This window comes from Bactrocera dorsalis, chromosome 6, assembly GCF_023373825.1.
Source record: "Bactrocera dorsalis isolate Fly_Bdor chromosome 6, ASM2337382v1, whole genome shotgun sequence".
In the NCBI taxonomy this organism is placed as follows: domain Eukaryota; kingdom Metazoa; phylum Arthropoda; class Insecta; order Diptera; family Tephritidae; genus Bactrocera; species Bactrocera dorsalis.
In genome coordinates, this window is record NC_064308.1 from 12,279,952 (window position 1) to 12,297,693 (window position 17,742).

General features: G+C 36.1%; 1 protein-coding gene and 2 long non-coding RNA genes across 21 annotated transcripts in view; 1 reads left to right on the forward strand and 2 right to left on the reverse strand.

Moving 5' to 3' along the window:
- The window catches only part of LOC105224621 (ceramide glucosyltransferase), a 147,024-nt gene extending 139,628 nt beyond the window's left edge, over positions 1–7,396 (reverse strand). For 7 of the 15 annotated variants that reach the window (XM_049459734.1, XM_049459736.1, XM_049459726.1 and 4 more), the window contains exon 1: positions 6,993–7,391. The gene's annotated coding sequence lies outside the window, so the exon portion shown is untranslated. Of the gene's footprint in view, positions 1–6,992 lie in introns of all 15 variants that reach the window. The other 8 variants (XM_049459737.1, XM_049459729.1, XM_049459728.1 and 5 more) reach the window with 4 other exon arrangements.
- Positions 7,397–8,418: 1,022 nt separating this feature from the next.
- LOC125779205 (uncharacterized) lies at positions 8,419–12,525 on the forward strand. 5 transcript variants are annotated; one of them, XR_007423167.1, is made up of 3 exons: positions 8,419–8,552; positions 8,770–9,141; positions 9,206–12,525. It is a non-coding gene; the product is annotated as an uncharacterized LOC125779205 (long non-coding RNA). The 5 variants fall into 5 exon arrangements; XR_007423169.1 differs by having other exon boundaries at positions 8,453–8,656; XR_007423171.1 differs by having other exon boundaries at positions 8,480–8,540.
- Positions 12,526–12,638: 113 nt separating this feature from the next.
- Positions 12,639–13,773, reverse strand: LOC125779207 (uncharacterized). The gene is made up of 3 exons (XR_007423174.1): positions 13,640–13,773; positions 13,500–13,580; positions 12,639–12,936 (listed from the first exon to the last, which is right to left on the reverse strand). It is a non-coding gene; the product is annotated as an uncharacterized LOC125779207 (long non-coding RNA).
- Between the last annotated feature and the right edge of the window lie 3,969 nt (positions 13,774–17,742).

Consider the following 17,742-nt stretch of genomic DNA (forward strand, 5'->3'; position numbering starts at 1 on the left):
GACATTTACTATAGTGGCCATATAAAGGAGCGCAAGTTTGGTGTTGGATTCGTGGTGGGAGAGAGACTCCGTCGCCGAGTACTATCATTCACTCCGGAGAATGAACGTCTAGCCACAATCCGCATCAAAGCGAGGTTCTTCAACATATCGCTGATTTGCGCCCACGCCCCGACGGAAGAGAAGGACGATGTGACCAAAGATGCTTTTTATGAGTGCTTGGAGCGCACTTATGAGAGATGCCCCCGCCACGATGTCAAAATCGTGCTTGGCGACTTCAACGCCAGGGTGGGCAAAGAAGGTATCTTTGGCACTACGGTCGGTAAATTCAGCCTCCACGAGGAAACATCCCCAAATGGGTTGAGGCTGATCGACTTCGCCGGGGCCCGAAATATGGTTATCTGTAGTACTAGATTCCAGCATAAGAAGATACATCAAGCTACCTGGCTGTCTCCGGATCGAAAAACCACCAACCAGATCGATCATGTTGTGATAGACGGAAGACACGTCTCCAGTGTTTTAGATGTGCGTGCGCTCCGAGGACCTAACATTGACTCGGACCACTATATTGTTGCAGCCAAAATTCGCACCCGCCTCTGTGCAGCAAAAAACGCACGCCAACAAACACAAGGAAGGTTCGACGTCGAGAAGCTGCAATCACAACAGACAGCCGAACGATTTTCTACTCGGCTTGCACTCCTGCTCTCTGAGAGCACTCGTCAACAACTTGGTATACGGGAACTGTGGGATGGCATTTCAAACTCCTTACGTACAGCTGCAACCGAAACCATTGGTTTTCGGAAAGTGCAAAAGAACAGCTGGTACGACGAGGAGTGCCGTGTCGCAGCGGAGAGAAAACAGGCTGCCTACCTCGCAACGTTACGATCGACCACAACACGTGCGGGATGGGACAGATACCGAGAGTTGAAGAGGGAAGCGAGACGCATTTGCAGACAGAAGAAAAAAGAGGCCGAAATGCGTGAGTACGAACAGCTTGATAAGCTGGCCGACAGGGGTAATGCTCGAAAATTCTACGAGAAAATGCGGCGGCTTACAGAAGGTTTCAAGACCGGAGCATACTCCTGTAGAACCCCCAAAGGTGATCTAGCCACCGATGCCCAAAGCATACTTAGATTATGGAGGGAACACTTCTCCAGCCTGCTGAATGGCAGTGAAAGCACAACACCAGGAGAAGACGAACCCGATTCCCCAATCGATGACGATGGAGCAGACGTTCCATTGCCCGACCAGGAAGAAGTTCGAATAGCAATTGCCCGCCTGAAAAACAACAAAGCGGCAGGGGCCGACGGATTGCCGGCCGAGCTATTCAAACACGGCGGCGAAGAACTGATAAGGAGCATGCATCAGCTTCTTTGCAAAATATGGTCGGATGAAAGCATGCCCAACGATTGGAATTTAAGTGTGCTATGCCCAATCCATAAAAAAGGAGACCCCACAATCTGCGCCAACTACCGTGGGATAAGCCTCCTCAACATCGCATACAAGGTTCTATCGAGCGTATTGTGTGAAAGATTAAAGCCCACCGTCAACAAACTGATTGGACCTTATCAGTGTGGCTTCAGACCTGGTAAATCAACAACCGACCAGATATTCACCATGCGCCAAATCTTGGAAAAGACCCGTGAAAGGAGAATCGACACTCACCACCTATTCGTCGATTTCAAAGCTGCTTTCGACAGCACGAAAAGGAGCTGCCTTTATGCCGCGATGTCTGAATTTGGTATCCCCGCAAAACTAATACGGCTGTGTAAACTGACGTTGAGCAACACGAAAAGCTCCGTCAGGATCGGAAAAATCAGAAAATTATTAGAGCTGCAGAACTGAACCGAGCAGGTACAATCTTTTATAAGAGTGTACAGCTGCTGGCGTATGCCGATGATATTGATATCATCGGTCTCAACACCCGCGCCGTTAGTTCTGCTTTCTCCAGACTGAACAAGGAAGCAACGCAAATGGGTCTGGCAGTGAACGAGGGCAAGACGAAATATCTCCTGTCATCAAACAAACAGTCGTCGCACTCGCGACTTGGCCCCCACGTCACTGTTGACAGTCATAACTTTGAAGTTGTAGATAATTTCGTCTATTTAGGAACCAGCGTTAACACCACCAACAATGTCAGCCTTGAAATCCAACGCAGGATTACTCTTGCCAACAGGTGCTACTTCGGACTGAGTAGGCAATTGAAAAGTAAAGTCCTCTCTCGACGAACAAAAACCAAACTCTATAAGACGCTCATAATTCCCGTCCTGCTATATGGTGCAGAGGCTTGGACGATGACAACAACCGATGAGTCGACGTTGCGAGTTTTCGAGAGAAAAGTTCTGCGAAAGATTTATGGTCCTTTGCACGTTGGCCACGGCGAATATCGCATTCGATGGAACGATGAGCTGTACGAGATATACGACGACATTGACATAGTTCAGCGAATTAAAAGACAGCGGCTACGCTGGCTAGGTCATGTTGTCCGGATGGATGAAAACACTCCAGCTCTGAAAGTATTCGACGCAGTACCCGCCGCGGGAAGCAGAGGAAGAGGAAGACCTCCACTCCGGTGGAAGGACCAAGTGGAGAAGGATCTGGCCTCGCTTGGAATATCCAATTGGCGCCACGTAGCGAAGAGAAGAAACGACTGGCGCGCTGTTGTTGACTCGGCTATAATCGCGTAAGCGGTGTCTACGCCAGTAAAGAAGAAGAAGAGAAAGATCCAGCGTACAACACAATCCCACTTCGGTTTGTATGTCTAACAATAAATGCACGAAAAACTATCCACTTGCTTTTCTTTCGGAATCGCAAACTGGAAATGATGGATATCCACTCTATCATCGTAGCTTTGGGCTACCCCCCTTCACGCCCTCTTATTGGAAAGAGGAAGGATCGAACTTTTTAATAAACTCCCCGTCGACCCCCTAGAGTCCCAAAAATCAGTATTTTTGCTCATTTTTCCATACAAACTGAAACCAATGCAACCCAGCCAACATTTTTGTATAGACAAGAAATCAAAATAAAGAAAACCAAAATGTTTCAGTGCAATGTATGTACATATTCAATTGCATCTATTAATGATACAAAGGGATCCGGGGTGACCGAAGTACTTTCGTGTAGTACTACTTTTTGCGTTGGCGGCCTTCGGCCGCGCTCTAAAAAAATAACCCAGGTCGGTCCAACACCGGGGTGTATCAGATTTTGGGTCGGCTTTAGTATACCATCCCACGATTTCAGGGTTAAAAGTGGTATGGTTGGATAGAGCTGATGCTCCAGATTAAGAAAATAGGGGAAACTTTAGTATACGATCCCACGATTTCAGGGTTAAAAGTGGTATGGTTGGATAGAGCTGATGCTCCAGATTAAGAAAATATATAATTGTTGCCGCCGCAAACTTATAGTTTTCGAGATATTTGCATTTAAAGTTGAAAATTTTGCAAATTTTATCTTGCAATTTCTCGATTTCTAGTAATTATTTAATTCATATTATGCACTTATACTTCATTACATTGTTTCCACATATTTATTTTTTTAGTAATTGTTTAGTTATTTGCTTAAAATAAGCATTTTATATTTTACACAAATTTCATTCCATGCACAATAACAAAAGTATTCCGTGTTGACAGAAAATAAGTGTTGCCACAAATACACATTTATCAAACGAATAAAAATGAATAAAAAATAAGATTATACCACAAATACATAAATCATTGCCCCTTTTCTTCATACATTATGATTTTTGATCGGCCAAAAAGGAGTTTTACTCAAAAAAATACCCGAAACACCCCGGTGTTGGATCGTCCAGGGTTATTTTTTTTTGAAGCGCACCCGAAGGCCGCCCACGCCAAAAGGATTTCTATGCGAAAAAAAAAATCTGGGGGAAACTTTAGTATACGATCCCACGATTTCAGGGTTAAAAGTGGTATGGTTGGATAGGGCTGAAGCTCCAGATTAAGAAAATATATAATTGTTGCCGCCGCAAACTTATAGTTTCCGAGATATTTGCATTTAAAGTTGAAAATTTTGCAAATTTTATCTTGCAATTTCTCGATTGCTAGTAATTATTTAATTCATATTATGCCTTTTTTATGCACTTATACTTCATTACATTGTTTCTACATATTTGTTTTTTAGTAATTATTTAGTTATTTGCTTAAAATAAGCATTTTATATTTTACACAATTTTCATTCCATGCACAATAACAAAAGTATTCCGTGTTTACAGATATTAAGTGTTGCCATAATTACACATATATCAAACGAATAAGAATGGATATAAAAACTCAAACCCAGAAAACAAATACTATCTGAAATAAATTTTCCATTGTAATAAGATAAGTTTTAAGGCTTTATTGGCGGCCTTCGGCCGCGCTTCAAAAAAACCTGGCCGATCCATCACCGGGGTGTATCAAGTTTTTTTTAAGTAAAACTCCTTTTCGCGTTGGCGGCCTTCGGCCGCGCTTCGAAAAAAATAACCCTGGTCGATCCAACACCGGGGTGCGTCAGGTTTTTTTTGAGTAAAACTCCTTTTTGCGGTGGCGGCCTGGCCGATCAAAAATCATGATGTATGAAGAAAAAGGGCAATGATTTATGTATTTGGGGTATAGTCCTATTTTTTATTCATTTTTATTCGTTTGATAAATGTGTAATTATGGCAACACTTATTATCTGTCAACACGGAATACTTTTGTTATTGTGCATGAAATGAAAATTGTGTAAAATATAAAATGCTTATTTTAAGCAAATAACTAAATAATTACTGGAAAAAAAATATAGAAACAATGTAGTGAAGTGTAAGTGCATAAAAAGTGCATAATATGAATAAAATAATTACTAGCAATCGAGAAATTGCAAGATAAAATTTGCAAAATTTTCAACTTTAAATGCAAATATCTCGAAAACTATAAGTTTGCGGCGGCAACAATTATATATTTTCTGGGTCGGCTTTAGTATACGATCCCACGATTTCAGGGTTAAAAGTGGTATGGTTGGATAGAGCTGATGCTCCAGATTAAGAAAATATATAATTGTTGCCGCCGCAAACTTATAGTTTTCTAGATATTTGCATTTAAAGTTGAAAATTTTGCAAATTTTATCTTGCAATTTCTCGATTGCTAGTAATTATTTAATTCATATTATGCACTTTTTATGCACTTATACTTCATTACATTGTTTCTACATATTTTTTTCCAGTAATTATTTAGTTATTTGCTTAAAATAAGCATTTTATATTTTACACAATTTTCATTTCATGCACAATAACAAAAGTATTCCGTGTTGACAGATAATAAGTGTTGCCATAATTACACATTTATCAAACGAATAAAAATGAATAAAAAATAGGACTATACCCCAAATACATAAATCATTGCCCTTTTTCTTCATACATCATGATTTTTGATCGGCCAGGCCGCCACCGCAAAAAGGAGTTTTACTCAAAAAAAACCTGACGCACCCCGGTGTTGGATCGACCAGGGTTATTTTTTTCGAAGCGCGGCCGAAGGCCGCCAACGCGAAAAGGAGTTTTACTTAAAAAAAACTTGATACACCCCGGTGATGGATCGGCCAGGTTTTTTTGAAGCGCGGCCGAAGGCCGCCAATAAAGCCTTAAAACTTATCTTATTACAATGGAAAATTTATTTCAGATAGTATTTGTTTTCTGGGTTTGAGTTTTTATATCCATTCTTATTCGTTTGATATATGTGTAATTATGGCAACACTTAATATCTGTAAACACGGAATACTTTTGTTATTGTGCATGGAATGAAAATTGTGTAAAATATAAAATGCTTATTTTAAGCAAATAACTAAATAATTACTAAAAAACAAATATGTAGAAACAATGTAATGAAGTATAAGTGCATAAAAAAGGCATAATATGAATTAAATAATTACTAGCAATCGAGAAATTGCAAGATAAAATTTGCAAAATTTTCAACTTTAAATGCAAATATCTCGGAAACTATAAGTTTGCGGCGGCAACAATTATATATTTTCTTAATCTGGAGCTTCAGCCCTATCCAACCATACCACTTTTAACCCTGAAATCGTGGGATCGTATACTAAAGTTTCCCCCAGATTTTTTTTTTTCGCATAGAAATCCTTTTGGCGTGGGCGGCCTTCGGGTGCGCTTCAAAAAAAAATAACCCTGGACGATCCAACACCGGGGTGTTTCAGGTATTTTTTTGAGTAAAACTCCTTTTTGGCCGATCAAAAATCATAATGTATGAAGAAAAGGGGCAATGATTTATGTATTTGTGGTATAATCTTATTTTTTATTCATTTTTATTCGTTTGATAAATGTGTATTTGTGGCAACACTTATTTTCTGTCAACACGGAATACTTTTGTTATTGTGCATGGAATGAAATTTGTGTAAAATATAAAATGCTTATTTTAAGCAAATAACTAAACAATTACTAAAAAAATAAATATGTGGAAACAATGTAATGAAGTATAAGTGCATAAAAAGTTCATAATATGAAATCAATAATTACTAGAAATCGAGAAATTGCAAGATAAAATTTGCAATATTTTCAACTTTAAATGCAAATATCTCGAAAAGTATACGTTTGTGGCGGCAACAATTATATATGTATTTTCTTAATCTTGAGCAACAGCTCTATCCAACCATACCACTTTTAACCCTGAAATCGCGGGATGGTATATTAAAGCCGACCCCAGCTAGTATCTATTAAATATTTTTAAGTTTTGTGAATAAATGAATTTAAGTTTTTATATAAAACGCCTAATAGTATATTTCATTGGAATTATCTGAAGTAGATAGGAACTGGCCACTAAAATACTTAAAAAGGGTGCCTGTGCGATTTTCAATGACACTCACTGTATATATATTTTCTTAATCTGACGGATCTCCTCTATCTATACATACCCATTTTAGCCCCGAAATCGAAGGATGCTATTCTAAAATTTACCCTCTGTCATATACATATGTACAAGGTTGAGTTGCACGCACTTGATCATTATACTTACAAAAAGCAGTACCTAGAATGTCTTCTTTAGTATTATTAAAAATATAATCCGTTTAGAATTGTTACACTCTTGTAAATTATAATCAAAAGCTAATATATTCGGAACCCTTATTATTGATTTGTTTTCATATTTTACACAATTGTATAACGAACGATAAAGAATTTTCACCTTCACGACTGAAACTAAATTTAGTTCAATCTTTTAATTTGCCTACACGTTCGACAAATTTGTCTGAACAAAATATTAACTTCCGATATAGACTTCCAACACTTTCTTTAACTCGGCTAAACAAATTATTTGGGGAAAATGTATACCACTAAGGCGTGATAGAAAAATATAAATATTATAAGATAGATATGCATATACGCAGACATCAAATCGTAGGAGCAAAGTTTTAACTAAAGGGGCATCTCGACACGATAGAATTTATAGAATACTAGCTGCATTGCCGTGCACATAGCCTGTGGAGACTCCACATTGCTCATAGCTCGCTAGACATAGAATACTATCTAGTTTGCCATGTATAGTAAGCTAGAAGCTGTCACTTCAGCAGTTTGACAGCGCAGTTTTCATTTCTATGAAAATTTTGAAGAGGCAACATATCCCATTTGCACATATGCCGACGGCATTTTCAATTTGGCAATATGAAATTTAGAAGAGCGAGTATTAAGACGGTTGTGTTATATTATAAAAATAAAGTACATTTTCAAAATAACATATTTTCAAAAAATTAATATTTAGTTTAATATTGTTAATTTACAGAAAAATTATACAAATTGGGTTGGGAATGAGCGAAGTCTTAAATTTAATAAACTTATACAAGCATAAATCAAAATATTATTGCGCATTTTAAATTTATTATTTCAATTGGTACATAAAATTTATGCCGCAATTATTATATAATAGTCCAAAAATATGAATTCTTATTTTTCCCAGAAGTACATTTGTAAAAAAAGGATCTTTCTCCTTTTCTTATTATCTTATTTTTCCCAGAAATACATTTGTAAAAAAAAGGATCTTTATCTATGTTATGTTTTTCTTTTTCCCAGAAATACATTTGTAAACAAAATGATCTTAATCCTTTTTTATTTTCCACATAAAAGATTTCAAACGTGCTCTACATCAGCTACCTACCCCACGGCATTTCGCAAATGATAAAATAAATTTTTCAAGAGCTCAAAGCATGCGCTACATCAGCTCGAACCTACCTACCCTACGCCTTTGCGCAAATGATTCTATCATGATAGCAAATGCCCACGTACAGATTTGGATATGTCAATAGCAATACGTTTGACAGCTAGTATTCTATAAATTCTATCGTGTCGAGATGCCCCGTAATAACTAGAGCTGCAAAACAATCTACGGAACTATCGATACATAATTTTATTTTCGTCCCACTATCGATAGACTTTTTCGACCATTGCTGGTTTATGCGTTAACTAGACCTCAGTATATACAGTAGACAACCTTTTGCGTGGTAGCTTTCATGGGGGTGAATAGCGGCCATCTTGGATTATCAGTGGTAGCAATCTGTAGCAACGCAGTGATGTATAAATTGAGGTTCTAAATACTTAGCAAATTTATTTTATTAAATAAAAAAACTATAAATATTGTTGCTTAATATAAAAGAAAATTATTTATTAATGTTATATATTTACCAATAGGTGATTTAAATGCCATAGTGTGCAATTCTTCGGCCATAAAAATATCATTTAGTGATATTCAGATATTCTTTTTGTAGTGAGTTCTTAATAATAAAATGCAGTCCTGTTTTCAGATTTCTCGGTGGTGAGTTTTCTTCTGAATGTATTTGTTTACATTTGACCGACAGAAAAAATAAAAGGTGCAGCTTTCAATATTCGAACATTAAAATAAATCAAAACAAAGTTTATTTTGTATAAAGTTACTAAATATTTTATTTAAAGTTTGGAGTGAACATAGGTTTTATACAATAGAAAATGTCCGTTGAACCAGATATCGCCAATGAAGCGGTACTTAAAAGAAGTGAAAAAGCACGGAAAACATACCCATCGTGCGGAGCTATAATTGGAATCAAGGAATTGATTACTCAAAATTATTTGAGTCGTGTGTTAATACGGGGTTTCAAGCTACTAATCTTGTGTTGGCAATAAAAGAAATCAATCTAATGGTAATGTAACCATTTTTTTGTGGAAAAGTTTAAGTATTTTAAAATATTGTTATCTTGATTGTAGGCAGCAGCCATTGAAACCTGAAGAAGCCGATTAGCATGAAACGGATGAATTCATTAGACGAAAACAATATTCCTTGGATTCACATCACATTCGTCACCAGAAGATCTATGTATTTATATATTTGATCAAGGACTGTTAACTCGTTTTAGATTATTTAATTTATTAGTATATGTATTTCTCAGTTATATAACTCTCTTTATTCCAACGAAATTATTAACGTTATAAATATTTTTAATAATTTATTTTTTAATCTTTAAGTTTTGCATATTCCACACCACCCCTGAGGTTTGCAATAAGGCGCGTTACCGACTTTTTTTAGGTGTTCGGTTCCCCGGTAGGCCTATTTTCACCTTTACGACTTAAAATAAACATAATTAATAATTTACATAAAAATTTAAATATAAATATTGCACAAAATGTTTAATAAGCTCCCACAATAGATGCATCAAAAATCCTATAACTCTATTAAATATATTAAAATACAGAAACTAACTTTAAAAGGGGGAGGTAGTTACCTATGTGAAATGCACAAAAATTTTATGTGCCGAAAATGAGGGCTGGCTGCCTGCTTATTAAAAATTCTTAAAGAAAAATATGTCCTAATTCTAATAAAAAGGAATTTTAAAACGTCGGGTTGTGAGTTTTCGCAGCAATAAAAAGGCTCTACATCTCCCATCATACTATGTAATTTTTTTGAAAATCCTACAAGATGACAACAAGAATCAAAATTGTCATTCAATATAGCATCAAGTTTTTTCAAAAAATCTATGAAGGGTTCAGGAGCTTTTACCAGATTTGACGAATCGTACACTTTTTCTTTTGTAAAAGTGAATGCGTCTTCAGGGATCTGGTCTTTTTCAAAAAGTGGCAAAGGTTGGGAACAATTATGCAATTTAAAATATTCATAATACATATAACCACAAAAATATGCAAATGAATTTCGCTGTAGGAAATCGCTTTCAATTACATCGATTTCGATACAATTCCTAACATTATAGGGGCTATCTAAGAACGGTCTTGGCAAACCTTGAAATGTCTGCCAAGAACTATCCTGAATCAAAGGGTCATTACATACCCTTTCAAGGGTATTGAAAGAAAATATCTCTAAATCTCTACCCTGCAGAGATTCACAATTGCCACGTGTCACAAATTTGACATGTCTAAGGCCCCAAGATTGGCGGAAAAGGTCAGAAAACATAGAAGGAGTTGTTCTGGCGTTTAATCCTCCCCCTTTCCTAATCTGTCCGAAGTAGTGTTCCAGTTCGTCTTGGCAAAGTCTTCTTGTCTTAATATATTCAAATCCCTCCCGGGACAATATGCGCCACAATCGTCTTAAACTGCGAATGTTAAGAAACCAACCTCTAATGAACGAAAATGTATTTGTGATATCTCGACCAAACATATCACAAACAGTGATAGAGTTAAGTGCTTCTTCGGCTTCTACTAAAAAATTCATTTGATCTAAGCTGCCCGAAAAGGGTTCACCATATTTTTTCAATGTTCCGAGGTATTTACTATTAAAAATATTGAAAAGTTGGTCGAAAAACAATACAAACTCCGCGGTATTTAAAAAAGTTTGGGACAGAGATGTATTTAAGTGACCCGTTGTATACATGGCTAACATTGCGCTAGCAATTGTATTGCTAAAGACTTGGGCAGCTAAACGTACATTCATTTTTTGAAAAGTACTGGGCTTTAAATGTGCGGAAGTCAATTTTGGCGCACATCGAATATCACGATGTGAATCCTGTTGATGGAAATGAACTATATCTTTCCAATCTACAGGATGCCCACGAAATTGTACATGGTTTTTGAAGTTTTCAATACAATTTCTCGTACTCTTTAACAGGTGAGGAGAATCATAAAAGAACACGATTTCTTCACCGTTAACTTCAAAATAGGGCCTATCATCTGTAATCCCCACTACCTTAGCAAAATTAACAAAATTGGATCCTTGATCACAGACTAATTGACAGGTATGAAGACCTATTCCCTGGAGTTTCTCAATCACTTCAAAAACATACTTCCGAACCACATCCCCTTTACAAGAATTATGGACGAAAAAGTAAGCAACTGGTTGAGACCAGGAGTTGCCTCCAATGCCTTGAGCCATTACTGTAAAAACACTGTTGGCTATCCTGGACGTGCGATTTTCATCCCCATAGTCCTCCAATCCTACTATAAAATCCCTATACCTATCATATTTCAAATGAGTTTTCAATGACATTTCATCACAACACAATGAAATGTATTTCTCCTCATTACTAAAGCCTCGGCTACGCAACTCCAGGGACTTAATGCTGCAAAATGAGCATCCAGGATTTCTTGGCCAACCTTTTACAAATTTTGAAAGGGTGGTTGTAGAAGGCCAATGAAAAAGGGGTCGCAAATATCTATAGGCCAAAGGAGATGTGAATTTTACTCCAAGGGCTATAGTCTTCATATTTTTGCTATATCTGCGACCTGAAGGGCTGCGAGAAGTATTTTTTACACTATTTCGGACACATATTGCGAGATGCGGTGGTAATTTGCCACAAATCTCATCAATTTGGGGATGGATATTGTTTTGATTAATTAAATAATCTTTTTGGGCTTTTAGCTCTAATATCTCCTGCTCTTTTTCTTTGATTAACTTCATTAATAATGAAATTTGATTCATCGCATTGTCAAGTTGTTCTTGGCAATTTCGATGACTGAAGGATCCATCGCAGAGATATGATTCGGTTTGGGTCCCCTGACATCGAACCCCAAAAGGAATCACTTCTGCCCTAGCTTTTTCTGTTTCCCTAAAATAATCAAAACCCTCCTCCTGAGCAGCAAAATCCTCAGGCCCTAATCGAATTACCCCGTCATCTGCGTCCGTCTGTTCGACTAAGCTACCTATTCCAACCCCTAAATTATTTTTTGTAATTCCATCTACTGTGGGTGCGTACAAATTACTATCGGGGACTGCCCCTTTACTTAGCTTTAATTTGTTCCTCATCCGGAACGAGAAATGGCGCTGGCAGGCGAATTGCTCTTTTTTTGGGGTGTCTGTTACCCCCAAAAGTTGCATCCATTTTCCTCGTCTATAAAAATTTTCATAAATTTAAGAAAAGAATATGCAAGCAAAATGGTTAGTATAAAACAAATAAATCTTGGTTAGTTTTTTTTTTAATAAAAATTAAAATGGTGCAAAAAAAATTAAAACGCATGAAAAGCATTAAATTGGTTAGTTTTTTAAAATAAAAATTTAAATGGTGCAAAAAAAACTTAAAACGCATGAAAAGCATTAAATAAATGCATGAAGTGAACCAACCTTTTTAGAGGCATCATTTAAAACATCGCCGAAATTTTTAATAAACTATTTATAAGTTTATTTTCATACAAAAAAACTTATCTTTTAAAAACTATCATATTATCTATGACTAATTTTTAAGGTTTAACAAAATGAATTACCTTAAGTAATTAATACTATTTATGGTATTGATAATTTAAAAGTAACATGTGGTCATATTTTGTATAACTACGCTCTTATAAGTTAATATAATATTTACTTAAAGAATTATATTTATAATTAAACATTTTCGTAAAAAAAATTTTGTTAGCCACTTGTTCTTTAACCTAATTAAAACTAATACAGTTTTCATTATACTTAAAAAAAGTTCTTAACTAAAACTGTATTCCGTAGGCCATCCCGAAAAAAAACATAACCACTTCACTTGGGTAGTTTGTATTGGTGGAAAGGCTGCCTGTAGATAATACACATGTGGCAAAAAAAATGGTTTTGAATTAATAAAAAAAGATATTTTAAATTTTTATAATGCACACATTTATGTATGCATAAGAACAATAGCATTAAAGGGGCTATACCAGTGTGACACTTTCAAAAAACCGGTTTTTATTATTTTTTTTTATAGTTGAAACTGAGTATTCTATAGTATATTATTTACCATACAATAACCTACGATCTTCTTGATTGGTTGAAAATTGTCAATTTGCCATTAAAAAAACGACAACTGTTTACATAAAAAAAAGACACTTTTTTCGGAACCTCCGAAGACAGCACATAATTTCGTTATTTTTAAATATTTTTGTAAAAAAAACTTCAAATATAGCCGAAAATGTACCTTATTCTGTCCAAAGAACTTCGAAATATTCGATGGAGTATTTAAAAAAAAAATCACGAAATTCGCCTAACTTTCCACTCGTAACACTGGTATAGCTCTTTAAATATTTGATGAATGTTATATATATATAAATTCACCCAAGTATTATTAAAATATCTAACATATATTCCAAAATAAATTCATACCTTGCTAATTCTCGTTCCGATGGGAATTTGTAGAAGGATTCAGCTCCTGCGCATCTACATACACATGATTTCGGCATTCTTCTGTAAACACAAACTTATTAAAAACTTCAACATATTTCTGATATATTTATAGACCTTACCTTTATCTTGCTTTTCAGCAAAAACACTTATAAAAAATATATATATTATAAAATACACACTAAATATAATAATAATAATAATAAACAATAAATCACTTTGTAATTGATATTTTTCTAATTGTCACTTTGTATACATATGTCAAACGACAAATTACCACCCAGGATTGTATCCTACTGCATGCAAAAATATAGAAATACTTGAAGCGTGTTTTAAAATTGCACACAAAAAAACAACTGATTTAACATTAAACAACAAGTAATATCCCAATAAAATTGAACAGATACTCAAAGTAATTCAATATAATCACTTAAATAACGTAAACACTTGCATTATTTAATATATTTTAAAGTGGTGATGATCAAAATTTAAAATTTATATGTAGCTCAAATGCTAACACAACACCCTGATTACCATGAAAGTAGCAAAAAAAGTGTTACACAAAACCCTAAGATTTGATAGAGGTGAGTATAAGTATGTAAACAAAGCAAAGGTTGTCTACTGTATATACTGAGAACTAGACTTACCAAAAACTCTCCTTAATTCGCAAAATTTTTTTTTTTAATGTACAAATTATTAAATTTAACTATATTTAAATTAGAATTTGGATCCATTGAAAGGAATGTTGTAGAAATATTTACAATTAGGTAAACATATCTAATGTCTCAAAATGCCGGGTCAACATGTTCATACAAGCAGTAGCAATTCAGGATTTTTTACGCGGGTAAATTTTAGAATATCATCCCCCGATTTCGGGATTAAAACTTTAGTATACCATCCCACGATTTCAGGGTTAAAAAAGGTATGGTTGGATAGAGGAGGTCCTCCAGATTAAGAAAATATATATATATACATATGTTGCCGCTGATTTATGGTTTTTGAGATATTTGCATTTAAATTTCATAAATTAAACTATTTAAAATGCGTGTTCTATATATGTATATTCTTCATTATTTCAACTATATGTATATATATTCCTGATCTGGAGGAGCTCCTCTGTCCGAGCATACCCATTTTAGCCCCGAAATCGAGGGATGCTATTCTAAATCGCAGCCTCTTACGCTTCTGTTTTCAGGTATTTTAGTAAAAATTAGGTACCGTGGAAAAATAAAATTTCAAAGAAGACCACATATTACTTAGTATTCCTGATCTTGAAGATACAATTTTGAATAATACATAAATACATACTAATACATGTTCTATGAACATGTGTTTGAATTTCACTAAATATATATAAGTTATTTTTAATCTTCTTGTTATTACTCCTTTGGGATAGCGACGGTGTTGTCGACTATCCAGAGTTAAGTTATTCTTGAAGATGATATTCACACTAGTTATTTCTGATCTTCTTGTTATTACTCCTTTAGGGTCGGCTTTAGTATACGGTCCCACGATTTCAGGGTTAAAAGTGGTATGGTTGGATAGAGCTGATGCTCCAGATTAAGAAAATATATAATTGTTGCCGCCGCAAACTTATAGTTTTCGAGATATTTGCATTTAAAGTTGAAAATTTTGCAAATTTTATCTTGCAATTTCTCGATTGCTAGTGATTATTTAATTCATATTATGCACTTTTTATGCACTTACACTTCACTACATTGTTTCTACATATTTTTTTTCCAGTAATTATTTAGTTATTTGCTTAAAATAAGCATTTTATATTTTACACAATTTTCATTTCATGCACAATAACAAAAGTATTCCGTATTGACAGATAATAAGTGTTGCCATAATTACACATTTATCAAACGAATAAAAATGAATAAAAAATAGGACTATACCCCAAATACATAAATCATTGCCCTTTTTCTTGATATATCAAGATTTTTGATACACCCCGGTGTTGGATCGGCCAGGGTTATTTTTTTTGAAGCGCGGCCGAAGGCCGCCAACGCGAAAAGGAGTTTTACTTAAAAAAAACCTGATACACCCCGGTGTTGGATCGGCCAGGGTTATTTTTTTGAAGCGCGGCCGAAGGCCGCCAACGCGAAAAGGAGTTTTACTTAAAAAAAACCTGATACACCCCGGTGTTGGATCGGCCAGGGTTATTTTTTTGAAGCGCGGCCGAAGGCCGCCAACGCGAAAAGGAGTTTTTCTTAAAAGAAACTTGATACACCCCGGTGTTGGATCGGCCAGGGTTATTTTTTTGAAGCGCGGCCGAAGGCCGCCAACGCGGAAAGGAGTTTTAATTTAAAAAAAAACTTGAAACACCCCGGTGTTGGATCGGCCAGGGTAATTTTTTTTTTGAAGCGCGGCCGAAGGCCGCCAATAAAGCCTTAAAACTTTTCTTATTACAATGGAAAATTTATTTCAGATAGTTTTCTGCGTTTGAGTTTTTATATCCATTCTTATTCGTTTGATATATGTGTAATTATGGCAACACTTAATATCTGTAAACACGGAATACTTTTGTTATTGTGCATGGAATGAAAATTGTGTAAAATATAAAATGCTTATTTTAAGCAAATAACTAAATAATTACTAAAAAATAAATATGTAGAAACAATGCAATGAAGTATAAGTGCATAAAAAAGGCATAATATGAATTAAATAATTACTAGCAATCGAGAAATTGCAAGATAAAATTTGCAAAATTTTCAACTTTAAATGCAAATATCTCGGAAACTATAAGTTTGCGGCGGCAACAATTATATATTTTCTTAATCTGGAGCATCAGCTCTATCCAACCATACCACTTTTAACCCTGAAATCGTGGGATCGTATACTAAAGTTTCCCCCTCCTTTAGGATAGCGACGGTGTTGTCGACTATCCAGAGTTAAGTTATTTTTGAGAAAGATACTAACACGTTGAGTTTCGTACTAAAACTGATTTATTTCATTATTTGTAAGCTTATTGCTAACCTCCTATCTTTGTCGTCGCTGCTGCCGTTTGCTCGACGTTATTGCTTGCATAGGCACTTCCCACGCTCATGTATCGAACTGATCGAATTACTACAGCTAACCCAGCATGTTGTTTTGTTTACATAATTTGGTCGCGCATGAAGTGACCGATGCAGACTGCTTGCCTTGCAATTTTTGGCAGCATGAGCGCTTCAGTGCGTTAACTATTGTTAACTACTCCCTCCTTCAAAACATGGTCGTCCTCGGCCATACCCAACCTTTCCATCACTTGACGCACTGCCTTAGAAGTTTCTCTTCGCCGCCTACGTTTTAGTAAGATGATTGATGCAGCAAGCATTACGGCGATCGTGGCACAAATTATTGCGGCTATCAGTGGTGCAGCAATCGTTCGTATGCGTAATTCAGCGATGTGCCGCAAGTTTACTTCACTTAGCTTGTGAAGAAATGGTAGGCTTAGTAGGGTATGATGGGAGGTTATGTTGATCCGTGCGGAGGCAGACTGTTGTGGGAGTCTCTTCGGGTATCCATTGAGAGTAACGTATTTGGTGCCATTGATAAAAGCGGTGCGTTCGAATGTAACAAGATAAGTGCCATTAATAAATATTTCAGGGCCATTATCTATGCTAGCCTTAACTATTGCATCGTTTATCAAAACTATACCATCGTCGACGACGACAATGGGGGATAAGTCGCTGGGCTTGGTGGCACAGTGCGCTACTGCGCCAGAGTGTAGGCTTTGTGCGCAAGTTTCAGTTTCGGCTTCTTTACAGAACGTTACCATTGGTGCATCAATACAAGATATAACAGCGGTAATGTTGCCTCCGCAGTCAGCTATAATGTTGTCCGGTAAATGCAATATACGGCCAGCATGCGATACGGGAAAAATAGTAATCTTCTTACATAATAACTTCTTCTTCTTCTTTACTGGCGTAGACACCGCTTACGCGATTATAGCCGAGTCAACAACAGCGCGCCAGTCGTTTCTTCTCTTCGCTACGTGGCGCCAATTGGATATTCCAAGCGAAGCCAGGTCCTTCTCCACTTGGTCCTTCCAACGGAGTGGAGGTCTTCCTCTTCCTCTGCTTCCCCCGGCGGGTACAGCGTCGAATACTTTCAGAGCTGGAGTGTTTTCGTCCATTCGGACAACATGACCTAGCCAGCGTAGCCGCTGTCTTTTAATTCGCTGAACTATGTCAATGTCGCCGTATATCTCGTACAGCTCATCGTTCCATCGAATGCGATA